At 46.6% G+C, this 21,528-nt stretch overlaps 1 long non-coding RNA gene across 1 annotated transcript; it reads right to left on the bottom strand.

Annotated features, from left to right (window-relative positions):
• Positions 1-470: 470 nt before the first annotated feature.
• LOC108514684 (uncharacterized) lies at positions 471-20,523 on the bottom strand. The gene is made up of 3 exons (XR_001881297.1): positions 20,344-20,523; positions 13,577-13,638; positions 471-699 (listed from the first exon to the last, which is right to left on the bottom strand). It is a non-coding gene; the product is annotated as an uncharacterized LOC108514684 (long non-coding RNA).
• Positions 20,524-21,528: the final 1,005 nt, after the last annotated feature.

Genomic DNA, 21,528 nt, shown 5'->3' with positions numbered 1-21,528 from the left:
AAATATTTTCCAAATAAATCATGGTTGGAGGGGTTCTTTTGTATTTTTAAAGCAAAATGGAAGAGTAATGGAATGCGAGGATCAAAGCTGTTTAGTTAAAGCCTGCTGCATTAAATATTTCAATAGGGGAAAGAAAAAAAATCCCCATTTCAAATTAAATTGAACCCATTCGGTGAAAGTATGAGCATCATATGGAGTAAGTGTCAATTAAAGTGATAAGTAGTGGGTCTGGCACCGAGTTCTGGATTGTTCTGAGGTCTGCTTCTCCGGTGTGGCCATTCGGTGCTTTGGGGGAAATTGAAACTGATCCACCATGTGCGACCTGGGATTCTTCTAAGAAACAGATTCTAGTTCAATATCTCTGAGTTAATTGGCATTTCATTCTCATTTAAATCTCTGTCACAACCTTTTATTTTATTTTATTTTTGTATTTCAGAGGAAACTACAATTCCAATATCTTCCCTGCAGCTTTCAGGAAGCTCAGAACAAATTAGGTGGTGTCATATAATCTCACCCATGGATCTCGCAGCCCTCTGGCTTCTGTCAGGATTTTGGGGGATGAGGTTGCTTGCCAATTTCTTTCTCTCTCAGTAGCAGAATGGAGAGGAAGTGAAATCATTAATGGCCTTGGACACTTGCTGCAAAGCCCAGTTTGCTTCTTGTCTTCTGCGTGTGTTTGCCACAGCAAGGGGGACCTCTCTGTAAGAAAAGGAAGGGAATCACCTGAGATGGAGAGGGAGAGTATGGAGTAGATTATTATAAGGTTACACATAATTATAAATTATGAAAGTGGCTACAAATCTGCAGCCTGGGGAATAGGAATGCTCCAAGGGTGTGTCCCACACTCATCCTAAAGTGGCATTTGGAATGTCTATTAGTAACACCCCAGTGTTGGGAGGGAAGGCCAGTGGGGTGTGGGTTTCATCTTCTCAGGTACCCCATCTTGGGGAAATCTCTGGGTTCTTGGCCTTGATTTCCCTGGTTTTATCTCCAGACAATGTCAGTTTGTGGTCACTTTCCCAGGAGGGTCCAGTTTTGCCGGGTGCCTTCAATGAGCAATACAGTTAGGGCCTTGTGCACCCTGCCCACTCCAGTCCTCACCAAGGACTGCCTACATCACATGGGCTTTCAGACCCTCTAACAACCAAAGAATGTTTCCCTGGGAGCCACTGAGTTAAGACTGCTATCTCTGTCATCCTTGGCAACTCACATTTTCCCAAACACAAATACAAGCCCACATAGTCATTTACCCACTCTTAGCTCCACCTCTCATCCCCCACAATGTTCTGGTCCTTTTGAGGCACACTGAATTTTCCCAGGATTCCTCAGTTTGTTGGTACACAAAACGTCTCAGCACTTAACAGTATTAAGCAGATTGTTCTGACTCACTCCATTCACCTGCTAATACGGGACTCCCAGCACAGGTGTCTACTCTCAGTAAGTATATTTCTAGAAACCCACAGGAAGGTCTCTTATGAATCCCAGAGAAGTCTGTCTTGTTACCACTTAAGGTAATTGGCCATAGTCATCAGGCATTGGCTGTCTCCCACCAAGTTTCCAAGTTTCCACTTTCCCACCAGGCATTGCATCCACAGCCTGGCATCAAAGTCTCCCCTGCTCTCACCCACTGTTCCACCGAAAGCCACCATGATGCCCAGAGTCCCCACGGAACCCAAGCAGGGGAGAAATGCATGCTTCTTCCACTCTGTAGAACACTTGTCATCTGGGTCCTGAACAGGACTGCTTGAGCCCCTTTGAAAACAGCTGCATCGGCTCCCTCCGGCAGCCTCCACTTCACAGCTTTCAGACATGGTCCAGGGGCTGGGCCAGGGAGAAGGCTCCTGCTCTCTCCCTCCATTGCTTGTCATATCTGCTCCAGACATCTATGTACAGAACACCTCCCCCATGCAGCAAGTTCTCCCTGGGGGTGTTGCCAGCACACAAGCTCTGCAGACACAATGAGACACTGTTTTCCCTTTAGAGCCAGCTGGAATCCTGGCTCCAGATCCGTGCCACATTTTGCAATTCTCTTGGCCACTGGATGACAGAGACTGGCAGAAGCCCTCCTATGATCTCATAGCCCTTCCAGGGTGTCCATCCACTGGGTTCTCACAGCATTGCATGGAGAGAGCCATAATTTTATTTCCTGGAATTCACTCCTGAAGTCATCTTTTTCTTCTCATGTCTTTGAGCTATTTGAGGGCTGAGCCCAGGGCTCAAATAGTTCTGTACTCTCCACAAGATGTGGCCCACTCCCCGGCACAGAGGGGATACTCAGCAATGATCAAGGACTGAACCAAGCTCAATATGAGACACTTAGGGTCAGAATGAACTCAACTGGAAGCCCCAAGAGGTCCCTACAAAATCATATGTTTTTCGATTTTGATTCAGGAAGGTCTGGAAGAGGTGCCCAGAGATGAGTATACTTAATAAGCTCCAAGATTCTGATAAACACCATCATTTGGAACCTCTGGCCTAGAACTCAGCACTGCTTATAGCTCATGGGGCTGTTCACTGGGTTTGGGACATGGGGTTGGAGTTGGGTGTGCATGGACTGTCTTCCTGGCTGTGCCCCTGGAAATCCCTGGATGTCTCCTCCTCCATGGTTGCTGTTTCAACATCCCATGCATAGTACACACCGAGCACCATATCCCACGGGCAGCTCTCTAGCTCCCCTGAATTCCAGTGTGAAGTCTTCTTGGTAAGGGCAGTGCGTTTCCTTCCTTCCTGGCCTTGAGAGATGACAACTTTGCCTTCTCAGGGACTATCATCCTGGAATCTCAAGGTCGTGGTTGAGCATGGCTTTGGTGTCAGGTCTGTGCTGCGTGACTCTGGAAACTCAGATACAGGGACTGAGAGAAAGAGGGACTACTACCCCACCACACTGAATTACGGCTTTTCTCCCAAAAAGATAATTCACCACCCCACTTTGTCATCTTGCCTTTTGTTACCCTGGGCACTGGTACATGCCTTCAGTCCAACTGAGAGACTTAAAAGTTAACAAATTGCTCTGAGCTTCTACCTCCTACTCCACCTTCCAACCACTGACAGTCTTAGGCTTTTCAAATTTTATAATTAACCATCCACTGAAAGATGATGGGAGGTGCTTGGGAAATCTGTGACACAGTCACAAATGAAAATTATTATGGATGTATCTTGGGTTTGTGGGAAGAAAGGCTCATGGCAATCTAGTCTCATGGCTTTAAATACCAACTCAATGCTGCTGACTCCCACGTTTATATTTCCAGCTCAGACCTCTTTCCTGGACTTCAGTCTTATATATCCAAACACCCACTCAACATCTTAACTTAGATGTCTAACAGGCATCTAAAACTCAACATATCTAAAATTCCTAATCTCCTCCTACCCAAAACTGTCTCCACCCACAGCTTTCCTCAGCTGAGCTGATAGCACCTCCATCCTTCCTCTTGCTCAGTCAAAAACCTTGGAGATGCCCTTGATTCCTCCCTTTCTCTCACACCCTACATCTAATAGTTTAGCAAACCTGGTGCTTCCACCTTCGAATAGATCCAGACTCTGACCACTCTCCCCACTTCCCCTGATACCACTTTGGTGTGAGCCACCATCATTTATCCTGCACTTTATAGCAAAGATTCCCGAATGTGTTTCCCTGCTTCCACTCTTGCCTCCTACCATCTACTCTTAACATAGAACCAGAAGACCCTTTTAAAAGACAAGTGCAATCAATCAGGTTTCTCCTCTGCTCAAAACCCTACAATGTACTTCTATTCCATGCAGAGTCAAACCACAAATCCTTGAGATGGTCAACAAGACACTGTGTGATCTTCACTTTCCATCAACTCCATCTACATGCTCTTTTCTAAAACCCTGACTCTAGGTCCTTCCTGCCCTTGAACATTCCTGCACACCTTCACAGCTCTGCTCAACTGTTTCTTCTGTCTAGAAAGCTCTTCTGCCAACTTCTTCTTCTTGGCCAACTTCCTCATCTCCATCATGTCTTTTTTAAAATATTGCTTTGTCCATAAGGTCACTCTGAGCACCCTATTAACGGCTGCAGCCCACACCTTAGACCACTCCATTCTCAGTCCACTTTTCATTTTCTCATGGCACTTACCACTTCTTAATAGATTGTATAAGTTACTTATATATTATAGATTTTTTCTCTTTCCGCTTCCTAGAATGTGCACCTAAATCTTTATTTTGTTCACTTAGGCCTGGCATACAGAGAATGCATGAGTAGGCACTCAGTGAATGTTTGTTAAATGTTGAATGGAGGGTTTGTGAGCATGTGTTGGTTGGCAAAGGAAGGTACGTTGCCAAAGATGGTGGAAATAATGCCATAAAACCAGGAAATCTTGGAGTAAAATGCACCAGTTGTTTGAAGATAAAAACAAGGTTCTTGGAGAAAACCAAGATGAGCGAGTTCCACTAGAGCAATCCCAACAGCTTAATGCTAAATAAAGACATTAGATCACAATAACAAAAACTCCTCTCGACGTGTAACTTCTTTCACATACAGTTATTTCACCCTCCAGTGATTCTACAAGATAGATTTAGTATTCCCATTTCACAGTTAAGGAATCAGAGGCCCAAAGAGATGAACACACTCGCCCAATGTTATGTAACTAGGAAATTACTAGGTTGACCAGGTTTGGCCAACTCCAAGTACTGAACTCCCTCCCCTCCCCTCTCATTACTAGGCAATCCAGAGGAGGAGGGAGAGAATGAAGAACAGTGGTTGGGCAGGCAGATCTGGGGTTATCACTTTTCAGAAATATGCAGTCTGGAAGGATTCCCTCAGAACTGAAGTCATCCCAGGAGATGCCAGCTCACATTCTTCTTTGCATCCTGGTTCCCCAACTCAAGCATGAAGACCTCATTCCTGAGACCCATGCAGGACAGAGTCTTCTAGCAACCTTACCATGGACCAACCTCCTCCTACTCCACTCCCCACCCTAAAATGATGTCCATTCCTCACACATTGAGCTGGCCTGGTCAATTTTCCTTTTTCTTTTTCTTCTAAGAGGATATAAAATCAAGAGCTATCTGGAGAGCAATGCTGGCATTTTAATCAGGACAATAGGATTGGAGGCCAAAGGATTCTGTGTTGACAAGATAAAGACCACATGAAGGGCTGAAGGCAGCCAGCAGAAAGGAGCTATGACTGTCCAGCTTAATGACAGCCAGACACGGAAGGGGTTATTCACCCCAAGTTTTAAAAATTCTACAGTGTGCAATTGGGACCTTGCTGGAGTTGTTTTGTCTATTTCTGTGGATGCTGGCGCATCCCCTTCCTTGGCAGGGCTGAGAGCGCCTCCATAACTCACTTGCAGATGTCTACAGTGCCGTCCCACTTCTGTAGTTGATGTTCATTAGAAGACACAACTGGAAATTCTTAAGCTGTTGCAAAATGGGTTATTTGGAACTGAATTCTGGTCTCTATGTCCACATAGTGGATTGTTGTAGCTCTGTTGGCTGGAGTAGATGCAGATGTTGTCATTGTGCCTGACGTGCTGAAAAGACCCAGCTAGAGATGTGTGACACGTTCTTAGATCAGGACAGCTGAAGCAGGTCTTAGGCAATGTCTAGTCCATTTCCACTTGAGAAGCCAAGGCCCTCAGTTGGGAGTCACCGTGCTGTGATGGCAAGCCCTCATGGGCACGTTCACAAAGCAGAGACTCATTGCCTTGGCCATGGTACTGGCCTGTTTTGTAATTGGCAAAGGCCATTGCAGACATTGACATTCAGCTTTGTTTGACTCTGCTTGATGCTTTTTAATTTTGTGCACTAAGCAATTTCAGTCATTCATTCAACAAATGTATTGAGCACCTACCACTTCTACATTTACCGGGCACGTTCTCAACAATAATAATAACTGACACAGACCACTCACGGTGCAACAGGCACTGCTATAAGAGCTCACCCATAAAAGCTAATTAAACCTCACCATAACCCCAGGAGTAGATGAGCTACTGATAACATGGAAAAAAGAAGCCTCAAAATCAATAAATGCCAGATGCTAAGTCCCCTTGTTTCCTAAAGGTTGTCTCACCGACATCCATAAAACGTTCACTGTGAGATTCCCATTTATAAATGGAACCTGATCCTCCAGGAGCTATCCCCAGCCTCTTCCACTTTGCAAGCTACTTGATCCACTCCCTCCCCATCTGTGGGGATCAAACGTCCTTCCAAGGGGAAGAAACATTCTCTTGCTCGAGATTGTCAAATGTCCTAAGGATTTGACAAGTAGGGCAATCCATTTTTTTTTTTTTAATTTGCTTCTTTAAATACAAAGCCATCCCTAAAGGGACCTGTCTGGGCAGACACTCTGGTCTCAGTAAATTGTAAAAACCTCTTCTTGTCACCGTTTGTTCTCCTAGTATCACAAGCCTGGTGGCTGCTCAGCAGATGTCAGTGCTGATTCATGTAAACGCATGCCTGAATGAATGAATAAGTAAATGAATGAATGAATTTTTAAATTTTAGAGAAATTTAAATTTTAGAGAAATTTTGAGAAATTCTTGTTCATAAGAATCCCCTTGTATACTCTAAAATGTCACCTCTTCAACATATCTAAAATTCTACCATCGAATCGTTATCATCTCAGGCTACATGGCCTAATATGGTAGCCGCCAGCCACCAGCCACGCTAAGCTATTTATGTTTAAATCTGAATTAACTCGTATAGATTTTAAAATTCAGTTCCTCACTTGCCCTAGCTACATTTCCAGTGCTCAATAGCCACAAGTGTTTAGTGATTACCGTGTTGGACAGCACAGATATAGAACACTTCCTTCACCACAGAAAGTTCTACTGGACAGCCCCACTCTAGGGAACCATTTCTTTAATTCTTTTCTCTTTTTTTTTTTTTCTCAGCCCACTGCAATCTCCGTCTCCCTGGTTCAAGGGATCCCCCTGCCTCAGCCTCCCTAGTGGCTGGGACTACACGCGCATGTCACCACACCCGGCTAATTTTTTGTAATTTAGTAGAGACAGGGAGGGCGGACCATTTCTTAATCTTTTTTGATTCACAGGCCAATGGTGAATCTGATAAAAGATATGGACTATCTCCTCAGGGAAAAAAGTTTGAGCGCATTGACTGTACACACACTCAGACCTTCCATGGACCTAGATTAAGAACATCTGCTTTAGGTTTAAATCTTTCTTGGAATTAAAATAATCCCTTGGAGAAACAACACATCACACATCAAGTGGTTATCAGTTATCTATACCTGAGAGTGTGTGAGTTTATTAAATGCTCTTTGGAGCTCTATCCATCTGGTTTGGAACAAGAGGAAGAGGTGAGGACCTTGGTAGTTGAAGGAAGAGTCTGGGGCACAGACAAGACATGTTAGCACTAAAGACGCCCATGTACTGTGCAAGGATTCAGGGGACCAGTTTTTTCTGCACCTCACAGGTCATCACAGGCAAGATCCTGATGGTGGTCTAGCATGATATGTTCACACAGTAGGTGCTTAATGCATGAAATTGTTTATTCTCTTTTCTTTTTTCTTTTCTTTCTTTCTTTTCTTTTTTTTTTTTTTTTTTTTTTTTTTTTTTTTGAGACAGGGTCTCACTCTGTTGCCTAGGCTAGAGTGCAGTGGTGCCATCTCAGCTCACTGCAACTTCCGTCTCCCCAGCTCAAGCAATTCTGCCTCAGCATCCCGAATAGCTCCCGGATTACAGGCATGCACCACCACAGCCAGCTAATTTTTGTATTTTTAGTAGAGAGAGGGTTTTGCCATGTTGGCCAGGGTGATCTCGAACTCATGACCTCAAGTGCCTCGGCCTCCCAAAGTGTTGGGATTACAGGCATGCGCCACCGCGCCCAGCCCAAAACTGCTGAATTTCTATGACAGGTGTTGTGCTTGGCATCCTGGGGTTACAAAGATGAATTACACATAGTTTCTGTCCTTGCAGAACTTAGAATCTCCCCTGGGAGAGACAATGATACAAACAACAATAGCAGCAATATTGTGGCTAAAAATGGCTAATATTTACTGAGCATATGTTCTATATTATTTATTGGTTGCGCATTTTTTCATGTTTATCACCCCAACAGCCCTATGGGTAGGCACTATTCTTACTCCCATTTTACAGATGACAACTGAAACTTCAAAAAGGGAGGAGCTTCTTCAGTGATGGAGCTGAGCTCGGGTCAGGTCGCCTTGATGTCAAGGTCAGTGTTTGCTTCATGGAATCAGGTCTTGGTAGGTACGTGAATCAGGACATACATGGCCCAGGCCAAGCAGCCCATATCCCTGGACAACTGGGCAGCTCTTGGTGAGCTGGTGAGTGGGCAGGAATGAGCACTTAGAAGTGGTCCAGTGGGCCTCCACAAATGCCAACTGACAGTGTGCATGTGCCCTCTGCCCAGGGAGGGAGGCCTCACTCAGGAGGCGACCAGGTGACTGTGCACTGGCAGCCCACCTGGGACACCCAGCATGGCCCACACTGCTGTGACTGCCAGCTGCATTAGGGAGACAGTGGGCCAGGCCTTCCCCAGAGGGATGTGCCTCTGGGTCCATACATCCCTCTGGGTCCATACCAAATGGGCTCTAAGGATACCATGCAAAGGGAAGCTTCTCTTTTCCTCCACAGTCCCATCTATACATAGACCTCTGCAGACACTGGCTCACCCCTGCTTAGAGTCAGGATGGAAAGAATGATCAATTTAAGGGCACAAGCCTAGTCTTCCTATAATTCTTCAAGTTCAAAGTCCTCTGGTAGGGATAAGCATCACAAGCACTATCTTTGTGAAGCTGTACAGCCTTGTGTAGTGTAGGACTTACGCCCCATGTCCAGAAGAGGACAACCAGGCCCAGAGGCTTAATTGACCTGCCTGTGATCAGAAAGGGGCTTGGGACCAAAACGTCCACCAGCCTGCCCTGTGCCCTGAGGCTTCCATGGCCAGGGAGTCCACCTGGTGTTTTCTAAGACATCCCGGGGGTCTTAAAGGCCAAGGAGCCCAGACACAGAGGGGAGCAGCACCCAAGGTAGGCATCCTGGAGAGGTGCCTCTGCAGCTTCTCCCTGTGGCTCCTCCAGCTTCTGCACTCTCTCTTTTCCTCTCTCTCTGTCTTACACACACATAGATATGCACACCACCACCACCTCTGACTACTGTGTCACTCCAGGGCTTCCTGCCCCTTTCCCAGGGCTGCTGTGGAGCAGAGGAGGACCCTGAGTCATGGCTCTGGGCAGTGTGCACTCCCACACCTACTCTCCATCTTTCCTGGCTTTGAGGTCACCATCCTTACAGACACTGGGTGGGGCCTCCTCCCTTTCTATCCAAAGCCTCACCTGCGCCCTGGTCCTCCCCTGGGGGGAAGACAACCCACTCAGGAGGAAATTTACCTCACAGGAGTAATAAGGACTGATGAGAGGTCCCGAAAGAGGAGGGGAAGGCTGCCTGGCCAGAGGGGCCTGGCCGAAGGGGCCAATGTGCCTGCCTACCACTTCCCCTCAGGCAGCCCCTCAGGCTTCAGCCAGCACGGGTGAAGAAGTGGGGCTCCCTCCCACAATGCCCACCTTCCACCAGGAAAGGAGGCCTTGGCATCACGCAGCCATGCCTGTTTTCTGGTGGGAGGTAGCTGGTCTGGAATGAGTCTGTGACTTCCAGAAAGCCACGTGAACTCTCTGAGCCCATTTCTCACCTGGTAGGGGAGGCATGCCAGTTAAAAGGAGGCACCCCATTAGAAGGTCCTTTGGAAATCATGCTGTAAATAGAAAATGTGTTCTTTCTCAAAGAGGAATATCAAAATGCACCCACACTCTTATATATGCAGACACACACACACACACACACACAATTTTTCTGTAAGATCTAGTAGGAATTCTTTAAACATCAGTTATGTTCCTAGGGTAGTGCTGAGGATACAGAGAAATCTCAGCCATAGCTTCCCCTCCTTGGAAGAATCTGATGCTGTTGGAAGAGCAGAAGAGCATCATCAGAGTGGGAACTCCATTCCCAAACCAGTTGCCACCCAGGCTGGAAGGGGATGGGCTCGCGGCCTCAGAGTGACTGAGAGTGAGGAGAGCCTGTTTCTTTTGCCTTCCTACCAAGGATGATGCAGGGAGAACTCTGCATCTCAAAGTCAGGAAAAGGCAGGCCTGGGAGAATGCAGCGGCTTGCCTGATGTTCCACAGAGTTAGTGGCAAGATCTGTGGAAACAGCATATGTGCTAGTTACTCAAAAACCTTCCCAGCACCTCCTCCCTTACTCTTGTTATGAAAGATAAACACACACACACATATACACACAGAAGCATACACACATGCACACACCCGCACATCCCTCTGGGTCCATACAAAATGGACTCTAAAGAGACAATGCAGACAATTGAACATGAGACCAGTCTCGATGACATCTACCGGAATAGGAAGCACTGTGATATGAGGAAAGCTGCTCTGGAGTCAGAGCACCCTAGGTGGGATCCCTGCTGCCACATACTAACTGTGTGACCTTGAGCAAGTTACCAATCTAAGCTCCTAAGCAGTAAAGCGGACCTAATAATACCACTTGCTTGTTGTGGAAACTAAATGAGATAATACTGAGTAAGACCTCAGCCCTACCTGGCTTATAGCTCAGGCTGTTGTTATCACTTTCCTAGAAGCAAGAGAACAGAGAACCTACAGTGCCATCCCCTATGCCTGATGCAAGGATAAAGCAGGACACTTGGCCTCAACGAGAGCACTGGGCTAAGTGCTTTAAGTAGCTATCCCATTTCATTTCATAATAATCCTATGAGATTGTTCTACTTATCCTCATGCTAGAGGGAAATGGAAGCTCAGAAAGGTTAAGTATCTTGCTCAAGGTCACACAGCCAGGAAGTAGCAGCACAGAGATTTGATTCCAGGTCCGTCTCTCTAAAGCACAAAGATTTCCTTCTAATCCACATTGCACAGCCAAGAAGTTTCATCTTGTCTCCTGGCCAGGAGATGGCCTGCAGCATAAGCCCTGGAGTCATAGGCCTGTCCTGACTGACCAGGGTTCTGGGCTGAGTATCTTGGGCCACCTCATGGTGAGTGGCCTGGCATGATGGCCACCACCATGTAGCCGGGAGGGGTGGTGGCCATGATCAGACAAGGGCTGGTGCCATTGTAAACTGGACCAGGCCCACTTGAGGGTGGCCTGAGCCTGAGATTGTGTGGACAGTGAGGGGGCTGCCTGCCTGGGTCTCTGCTGATTGTCTTGGCGTCGCCTTGTGGTCTGGATTTGGGGGCCCAGTCATAGCCCCTCAACCATTTCCAGACTGAGTTGATCCTGCTCCTCCCAGCAAGGGCTATCTTGGTGATGGGGCTTGTCAGGGATCTTTGATTATTTTTTAGGTTCTACCTGGACTCAGCATTCCTCTTAATCCAGAAAAACAGGTTTGTGACATGATTGGGGGATATTCCCATTACCCATTTCCATGAGGCTGGAGGCCAGCCTCCCCTAGCAGCAGTAGCAGGGCTGGGAAGGAGCAAGGACTTTGGTGTAGGACAGGCTGAGCTTGAATCCTGGCTTTGCTGCTTCCAGCTGAGGGACTTGGGCAAGTCAGGGTGTGCCCTGGGCTTACCACTTGTGGAATGGGAATGATAGGACCTGCCTCACAGCTCCTCCCGAGAACTGCTGAGAATGCACAGGAGGGCGCTGCCCAGTGCTGGGCCGGCCACATGGTGAGTGCGCAAACACCGGCAGATCCAGCCTTGACCGCCAGGCCTTTATTCAAGGACACTGAGGCAGCCCCATCACCACAGCTCCCTCCCCAACCCTTCATCTTGCTCTCTGCCCTGAAATGCACCCCATCCCCCACACATACACAAACCCACGAGAACCATTCCACCGAGATTCACAACTGAAGAATGTTTGCTTAATCTCAGCCAGTGATTTAAGCCTCAATCTATTTTCCTTTCTTTTTTTCTTTTAATTTAAATTTTATTTAGCCTGGTTTCTATACTAAAAATACCAACCTCTGAGATAAAAGCATATGCATTATGATTTTGCTTTATTCAACCTTCCACAATACAGTGAGTGCTTGAGTAATGGAAAGGGGAAAACCAGATACTCTGTGCAATGCTCCGAGCCTGTGAAGCTCTGTCTGCCGCAGGAAAGGGTTTTTGTGAGGAAATTGATCATTTTCTCCCGGAGCCATTGTGTCAGAATTAGGGAAGGGCTGCAGGAAGGCAAAGGTCAGTTACTTTTCCTCCTCTGAATACAAGTAAACGTTATTCCAGATGAAATCTTGCTGTGGTCCCATAAATCATGACCCCTGATATACTTCATGCATCTGTAACAGGCAGAACCAACACTCTTGGCCACCCTGGGGGCATTGCAATGTGCGGAGAGGCCATAAATCCTCATCATGCCTCCCTTCTGCTTTCAGAGGTTAGGGTGAGGGCACCTGGCCAGGGAAAAGCAGGGATTTCAAAGCTTCTTCTGCCTTCTGTGAAACCGAAGGGCCCGCCAGGGATGGTGTCTCTGTTGTTCAAAGCTGCAAAGGTAATGAGCCTATTTCCTCTGCTGTGGCGTCCTCTGAGGATGCTTGGAAGGGTAGGGATGAATAAAAGGGAAATGGATGTCACTCTGCCTCCTCCCCAGATGGCAGGTAACATATTTACGGAAAAGCTGTCCTACCTTTCTATGGGGCTGTACTCTAACATTTCTGGGGATTACTGTTGCTCCCTGGGGTGTGTGTTGGCAGAGGGTGGATGGGGTGGGTGCTGGGTGTTTGGAAAAATGGGGAGAGGGAGAGGCCTAGAGCAGAACTTGCTTTGGATCCCCAAGGGCCCCTTCGATTACCCTACTGTCCCCAGCCTTTCTGCCCAAACTCACTTCAGCGTCATTTCAAAATGGATCCCTTGGGCTTTGAGAAAGGTGCCTGTGGGGAATGGTTATGTCCCTCTAATTGTCTAGTGGGGAAGCAAGTCCAGCTCCTGCGGGTAGGCGACAGGGTTATCCTAAAAATTGCTGGAGAGTCACACCATAGAGATTTATTATTATTATTATCGTCATCATTATTATTATTTTGAGACAGAGTTTTGCTCTTGTCATCCAGGCTAGAGTGCAATGGTGCAATCTTGGCTCACTGCAACCTCCACCTCCCAGGTTCAAGCAATTCTCCTGCCTCAGCCTCCCAAGTAGCTGGGATTACAGGCACCCACCACCACATCTGGCTAATTTTTTTGTATCTTTCGGAGGAACGGATTTTCACTATGTTGGCCAGGCTGGTCTCGGATTCCTGACCTCATGTGATCTGCCCCTCTCAGCCTCCCAAAGTACTGGGATTACAGGCATGAACCATCGCACCCAACCTCCATGGAGATTTTTAAAAAGACAGAGTGAGGGTGCTTGAACTCAGGTGAGTGGAGGGCAATGGAGAGGGCACTTAAGGGTGCCCACAGCTGCCCCTCCAGCAGACAATTAGCTGTTCTATTGCTGCTGTTATTTTCCCTTGATGGGAAGTGTCATATTAAACCTGTGGCTTTAATTTTTCTCTCTGTTACAATTTCTTTCAGATGTCCACAACCCTTCTGTCTTACTCTATTCTCTGCTGCTATAACAGAATAGCACAGACTGGGTACCTTATAAAGAACAAAAGCATATTTGACTCACAGTTTTGGAGGCTGAAAAGTCCAACAGCACAGGGCCAGCACCTGACGAGGGCCATTCCATGGCTGAAGGCATCACATGGCAAGAGAAGACAAGAGCACACAAGACAGACAGAAAAAAGGGGACCAAACTTATTATCCCTTTATAGGGAGACCACATCAGTGATATCAGCATTAGTTCATTTATGAGGGCAGAGTCCTCATCACATAATCAGCTCTAAAAGGACCCACCGAACAATACCATTACATTGGCAACTAAATTTCAATATGAGTTTTGGAAAGAATATTCAAGCCATAGCACCTTCTTTATTGCCTTAGCAGAATTAAGGAATGGAGGGGAAGTGTTGCTCCCCTCCCAACCCCTCCATGGAGGTCATGGTGATAGTAGCAGAATCACATGGAGAACAGAAGTTCTGCTGTTGTCAGCAGGGACTCTGCAGACGTAGAGGGGGCAGCTTCCCTAAAGATACCTCAGGAGCATATCCAAGGGTGAGGTGTACCCCCAAATATAACATTGGACCGTCACCCTCCAAGGAGGCAAGGATATCTCTAACTTATGCCACCAAGATGTCTTCAGTGCATGGCAATGTCAATGGCACTTTACCCCAAGCATAAAGAGAAGTCCCTAAGTTTTTTTCAAACAAAATTCCCTGTTCTTTAGTTTGCATTTAGATTAAAATAGCAATTGGTTTGTAAGCAATATACTCATTCATTCATTCATTCATCAAAGATATACTGAGCACTTACTATGTGCTATACACCCATCTAGTCTTCTATGACCTGTAGCAGACATCAGAAATTTCAGAATCAAGTTCCAACTTTTGGAAAAAGCCTTCTCTAATTTTTCTTAGAATCACATTGTTTAATCAACTAGTAGCCAGTTCAAAAATCAATGGCCATCTATTTCATGCTTACCTACCTGTTCCATTTCTCAGCCAGTCTAAATATTAGGAAGTTAGTGATGAATTCTACCCTACCATAATTTCTATGCTGTGGAACATACCAGAATTTCCATCACTCTTCTCTGGAACTGTCCCTCCTTAATGTGTCTCCTGGATCTGCTCATTTGCCTAGACTTTCCCAGTTTATTTACAACATCCCAGTAGATGTGTTTTTAGGCACCTATCTCTACCACCCTCCCATCATGATTTCCTTAGCAATCTGTTTTCTAGTTAAATTGTTCTAAACTCTAGGCCACAGATGCCTGGGAGCCTCATTTCAAGAGTTCTCTATGTTTCATGGTACTGTATTCCTTAGGATCAGATTCAATTGCATATAATGGGGGAAAAAACAAATAGCAATATCTTCAAACAAGATTGACATTTCTTACTCCCTCACATAAAAGAACCCTGGGGGTAGTCAGTTTGGAGCTAATGTGGAAGCTCTATGATTACACCAGAAACAGAAGCTCCTATCTTTCTTCTCTGCCATCTTCAGAATATGGCTTCCATCCTCATGATCCGAGATAGCTGCCAAAATTCCAGCCATCACATATGTGTTCCAGGCAGCAAGAAAAGAGGAAAGGAAGGCATGTATTTCTGTCTCTTAAGATTTTCCTGAAGTACCACACAATGCTGCCATTAGCCAGAATTTGATCATGCAATCACACCCTAGCGATAAGAGAGGCTGGCAAGTGTAGTCTTCTATCTTAGTTTTAACATGCTCAGCCCAAAACTGGGATTCTGTTAACTAAGAGGGAGAGGAGAATGGATATTTGGTAATCAATTAGAAATCTCTGCCACAAGCACCAAGCTTTATTAAAGAGTGTCATTATCATGGGGAATGGAAGGGTGGGAGACAGGAACATCTTTATTTTCATTGAAAATAGGCCTTCAGCCGGGTGCTGTGGCCCATGTCTGTGATCCCAGCTACTTGGGAGGCTGAGACATGAGAACTGCTTGAACCTGGGAGGCAGCAGTTGCAGTGAGAAGAGATTGCACCACTGCACTCCAGCCTGGGCAACAGAGCAAGACTCTGTCAAAAGAAAAAAAAAGAAGGAAAAAAAGGCAAAAACACACACAGCCCTTTCCACAAAGATGGGGAACCACAATGTCATTTAAAAGTATTTCTGTTAAATGGCAATGTCCAAAGCAGAAAGAATATAACTGAAGAGTTCTGGTATCCTAGGAAGCAGATAACTATGATTTCACTTACTGAGCCGAGCATCTTCCCCTTCTTCTGAGAAATGTGCTTTTTCTAAGTTTAACTAAGGGGTTCCAATGACCACACCTTGTTTGTAGAGGCCCTGCCCACCTAGCCACAGCCCACTGGGCCAGGCCTGGCCACCTGTTTCTTCTGATCCAATGAGAGACCCAGCCCCTCCAACCTCTCTTGTCTTCCCTCTCCTACCAGAAGGAGGCAGCAGTCCTGGGGAAGTGAATCCCGCTGAAGGCCCCAGGTGTAACTGGGACTGGGAGAGTGAAGCAAGAGGGTTAGCATGATCTTTTGGTCAAATACATCTTCCAGCCTAGCTTTTCCATCAGTAACAAAGCTGACATCTTTATTTCTGCCCGCTTGAAGGGAAGAGAGTTATTTTTAGTCCCCCTCCAACCCAAGATTGTTCAGTGGCAAGGCAAGGTACAGAACAATAGGTACCATGTAACTCAGTATAAAGTAAAAGAAAGGGACAAGAACAGCAAAAGTCAAGCATGCCTTAGCTGCCTGTATCTGTGGGACACTGTGCTAAGACCTGCAGGTGTGCTTGTGAACCAGCCTTCACCAAGCCGAGAGTCCCAGAAAGACAGCATTACAACAGCAATTCCAGGAGCAGGCTGGGTGTTATGATGAGGAGGTACCAAGAATGATGGGGGCCCAGAGCAGGTCTAATCTGGGTTAGGGAGGGTCTTGCAGACCAAATATTAGTTCAGCTGACACTTAAAGATGAATGTATATTATACAGGCAAAGAGGAGGTAGATTGGCGGAGGGAGGAAGGATGGATAGAGTTCCAGGCAGAGGCAAGGGCTGGCACAAACACCCAGGTGGGAGAAGGATGTGGCAGGGTCAAATACATGAAAGAAGTTCCCTCAGGGGTCCTGTGCAGTGTGGAAGGTCAGAGGCTGCATGGTGTCCAGGCTCAAGCCCAAGCTGGCCTAGAAAACCTTGCTAAAGTAAGAGTGGACTATTCTGGAACCAGTGGGACATCACTAAAGATTTTCAGTGGGGAGTGGAAAAATCAGGTTTATATTTTAAAAAGGTTATTCTTGCTGTGCTGGGGACGCTGGGGAAGGGGCGGAGAGCAGGGGTGAAGGTGGGGACATCGGAGAAGAGGCTGAGAAATGATAGTGACTCAGCCGTGAGGATGGCCGAAGAGGTATTTAGGACTCAGGAACAGGCTTTGGGCATGGGTCAGAGACATCAGAGAAAAGGAGGAATCCAGGTGACTCAGGGCACACAACTCAGTGGGAGGTGGTGCCATGGCTGCCCCTTGTCGAGTCACTTCTCCCTGAGCCTCAGTTTCTATATCTGTAAAACAAGAGAGTTGGGTTAGGCATTTTCTAGGGTCCTTCAAGCTACTTCTTTACGCCTTAAAGCCCTTAAGAATCGTGAGGGAGGACCGGGCGCGGTGGCTTATGCCTGTAATCCCAGCACTTTGGGAAGTCGAGGCGGGTGGATCACTTGAGGTCAGGAGTTCAAGACCAACCTGGCCAACATGGTGAAACCCTATCTCTACTAAAAATACAAAAATTACCCAGGCATGGTGGTGGGCACCTGTAATCCCAGCTACTCGGGAGGCTGAGGCAGGAGAATCGTTTGAACCTGGGAGGCTGAGATTCCTGTGAGCCAAGATGGCGCCACTGCACTTCAGCCTGGGGACAAGAGTGAGACTTTGTCTCAAAAAAAAAAAAAAAGAATTGTGAAGGAAGGGCTCCAGGGAGCTGGAGGAGCTGGAAAGAACTATGAGAACAGCACCTTGGGAGGAAGGATTCAGATGGATGGACTGGACAAGGGAGGAAAAGATGGAAAGGGGCCACGGCATAGCAAGGGGCAGAGCAGACTTCAAGACCAGCCATGCCACTCATCACATGGGACACAGAGGAGCTGTGCTGGGGACAGCCCAAGTGGAACTGAACGCTCATCTCTTCATGGGGATGGTATATAATCAGAGTCCAAAAATGCATTTGACATCTCTATATCCGGAACAGTACACATGACTGGCCAATCATTCACACCCTACTCTACGTGATGATGGAGCACTAGTTCTTCTGCATGCCCACAGCAACCCGAACAGATGTGCACTGAGCACCCATCACATTGTTTTAAGTTTGTTTAACTTTTTGTCTGTGTTGCTTTAAAGAAATCTAATTATCTGAGGACAGGGGTGTGCTACTATAATGTCATTTATAATAGTTCAATAGCTGCCTCCTACTGAGCACGTATTAAGTGCCAGGCACTGTTCTAAGTATTTGGCAGGCATTATTTCTTTATAGAAGTCCTGTGGGGCAGGCACTATTATTATTCCCATTTTACAGATGAGGAAACCGAGACCCAGAAAAGTTACATAATAATTTGCCCAAGGTGATAACATCAAAGTAGCCAGAGATTTACATCAGATTTTGTTCGTCTCTATGTCCCCAAGGCCTAGTACACTACCTGGGACCCAGTAGATTGCCAAAGTGTATTGATTGAAAAGGTCAGTGGATGGACGCAGCCTGACTCTCCCAGGCAACTGTGTCAGGCTGGCCTGTGAGTCACTATAAAATGTTTGTATCTTGGCTCACCCTTTGCTTGAAAATGGCCTCTCCTAGGCGTGTCCCCAGGCAAAATGCTGCAGTGCAACAAATAAACTAACAAATAAACCAACACTCTGTGTTGCTGGAGCAAGCCATAGCCAATGTGTTGAAGGCAGGACAGTGGATGTCTTTAGAGGTAAAGTGGTGGACAACCATTTTGAAAGGAAAAATAAGTGAAAGTGACCAATCAATGGGCCCAGGAAGACTCAGCCAGTCAACCAACGAATCAACCGGGCATGTGCTATATATAACTAAGAATCCAGACTTTTCCAAGATTCACAATGAAAATGCAAGCTTTGAAAGTTGGAACAAACCTCATTCAAATCTATTGTGTCTAAAACAAATGTTGGAATCTGTTAGGAGATTATTTAGAAAAGTAAGATTAAGTCCTTGTTTAAAAACTTATAATTACTTCCATTGTTTAAAAAAAATACCACAACATGGATGAACCTCAGAAACATTATGCAAAGTAGAAGTCAGACACAAAAGCCCACATGTTGTATGATTCTATTTATATGAAACGTCCAGAAAAGGCAAATCTATAGAGACAGAAAGCAGATTAATGGTTGCCTGAGGCTGGGGGTGGGAATTGCGATTGACTGCAAACAGACACAAGGATCTCTGTGGGGTGATGAGAATGTTCTAAAACTGGATTGTGATGATGACTGCACAATTCTGTACATTTACTGAAAATCACTGAATTATACACTGAAAACGGATGAATATTATGATATGTAAGTCATACTTCAATAAAGCTGCTTTTTTCTTTTTTCTTTTTTTTGAGACAGTTTCACTCTTGTTGCCCAGACTGCAGTGCAATGACACGATCTTGGCTCACTGCAACCTCCACCTCCCGGGTTCAAGTGATTATCTTGTTTCAGCATCCCAAGTAGCTGGGATTACCGGCACCAGCCACCATGCCAAGTTAATTTTTGTATTTTTAGTAGAGACAGGGTTTCACCATGTTGGCCAGGCTGGTCTCGAACTCCTGACCTCAGGTGATCCACCTGCCTCAGCCTCCCACAGTGTTGGGATTACAGGCGTGAGCCACTGCACCCAGTCCTAAAGCTGCTTTTTTTTAAAGCAAAACTCTTGAAAACAGCAAAGAAATTGATAGTTCATAAAATCTCTATGCCAAAGATCATAGAAATCATTGAATCCAGTTTTATAGAAGGCCAAGGAAAGGCTGATAGACGCTAATAGAAAGAGAGAGGAGTTGCATGAAGCTTGAATCCAGATCCCTTGGCTCCCAGGTAGACCTATCCTCTTCCTCACAGAGCTTGTTTGGGGTATCTAATTTAAGGGGTGATTTCCCTTCACATGTCCACACTCTCTATGTGGATGTTGGCCACTGATGCCAGCTGCTGTCTCCCTAGGTCTGTGAGAGGATCTCTGGCAGCCCTCCTGGGTAAGTTCCTGTAATGGGCCAGGTGGAGAAAGAAGCTAGGCTGGTGAGACCCTGCCCAACCCTCTGGACTCCAGGGGTGGCAGATGCCAGGTCAGAAGTTGCCCTTCTGGTTTCAGGGCTCACAGACATGTAGTGTCCCTTTCTAGGCGAAGGCTGACCAAATCTAGCTGCCTTTTAAGTCAATCCCCACTGGGCCTCCTGGGGAGGCTTAAGATAGCCTGTTAGTCCACATGGGAGGAGGTGAGGTCCCTCCCTTCCTCCAGTGGAAGGTTCTGATATGGCCTTGACATCCAAGGTGGATGTAGCTTGTCATCCACTCATCTACCCATTCAACACTCACCACTCATCCCCACCCATCGATCTATCCCTGCATCCAAGCATCCAAAGATACACCCACCCACCCCCCACTCACTCATCCATCCTTGTACTCATTCATTCCCAAATCTGCCCACCCATCCACTTCTCCACCCACCTACCCACTCAGCCATCCAGCTCACTCTGAGCTAGTCTGCTGACCGAACCCAGCCCTTGCCCTCTAGGAGATGACAGCCAAGAGCACATTTGCTTGACACACCTTTCCAAGGCACATTTTCATTGGCGGTTCACAGAGATGCACCAAACTTGTTACTCACCCAGTCCTCATCTTTGCAGGAAGTATCTGATTTCTCATTCCTTCACTTCCCACATCTACTGTACTAATAACTCATGTAGCCTCTCCTTCCAAGGTACATGAAGAATCCATCCTCATCTCTCTGTCTCCTCCACCCACCAAGATCCAAGCCACCATTTACTGCTCACCTGGACTATTATTACATCAGCCTCCTCACTGACCTTTCTGCTTCCTTGGCTGTTCCTCTAGGGGCCCTCCCCCTCACAGCTGCCACAGCCAATCAGATCCCTTCACTCTCCAGTGATTTTTCTATCCTGGAATAAAATCTGAACTTCCTGTCTTCAGCTTCAAGGCCCTCCAGGCTCTGCACCTGCCTGCTTCTCTGTCGTGTTCTATCAGTCTCCCCCTGCTCACTCAACTAGAGCCATGATAGCATTCCCTCTGTGCCTGACTTGCTTACCTCCTTCCCGCCTAGTGTTACTGGTTGAGGGTAGTTGTCCAGATTCTTGGCACTTTGAACAAAGAATTGGACAAAACGCACAAACAAAGCAAAACAGAAAAAGCAGAGATCTATTGTAAACGAAAGTACATTCCACAGGGTGGGAGTGGGCTTGAGCAACCAGCTCAAGAATGTCGGTTACAGAATTTTACGGGATTTAAATACCCACTAGAGGTTTCCCATTGGTTCACTCGATGCAAATGAAGTAGTAGCCCATGGCCAGTCTGACTGGTTGTGGGAGGGGACCAATCAGAAGTACTTTCATTTTCCAACTGCCACACACAAAAAGGAGGGGTTGAAAACGGAGTTGGCGCTGACATCCCGTCAGCATGAATTGGCCTTGTTCCCTGCCTCCAGACCTGATTCTCCTGCCTCACTAGAACCCTCTGCCCTCGCTGGTGCCTCGGCCTGCAATGCCATCCCTAACATCTTCTCATGGCAGGCTCTTTCCTGCCACTGGGAAAGGCCTTCTCTGCTTGCAATCTAAGAAGCCTCATCCGTTTCATTTTCCCCCATAGTACTTACGGCTCCTTTTTGAAACCGGGGTCTGGGTAAACCACACTGACTATCCTCTTGTTACGTTAGTCAGGACCCTGTTCTTTACAAATAAAAGTGGAGAGGGGGTTATTGGCTCATAAAACTGGGAGGTTCAAGAAGCAAGCTGCTTCAACCCTCTTGAACACGGGTGCCTTCAAGACACCAGGAAGT

This window comes from Rhinopithecus bieti, unplaced genomic scaffold (assembly GCF_001698545.2).
Source record: "Rhinopithecus bieti isolate Rb0 unplaced genomic scaffold, ASM169854v2 scaffold_31548, whole genome shotgun sequence".
NCBI lineage: Eukaryota > Metazoa > Chordata > Mammalia > Primates > Cercopithecidae > Rhinopithecus > Rhinopithecus bieti.
The sequence above is the reverse complement of the archived record's forward strand: the minus strand, read 5'-3'. Positions and strand labels throughout refer to the sequence as shown.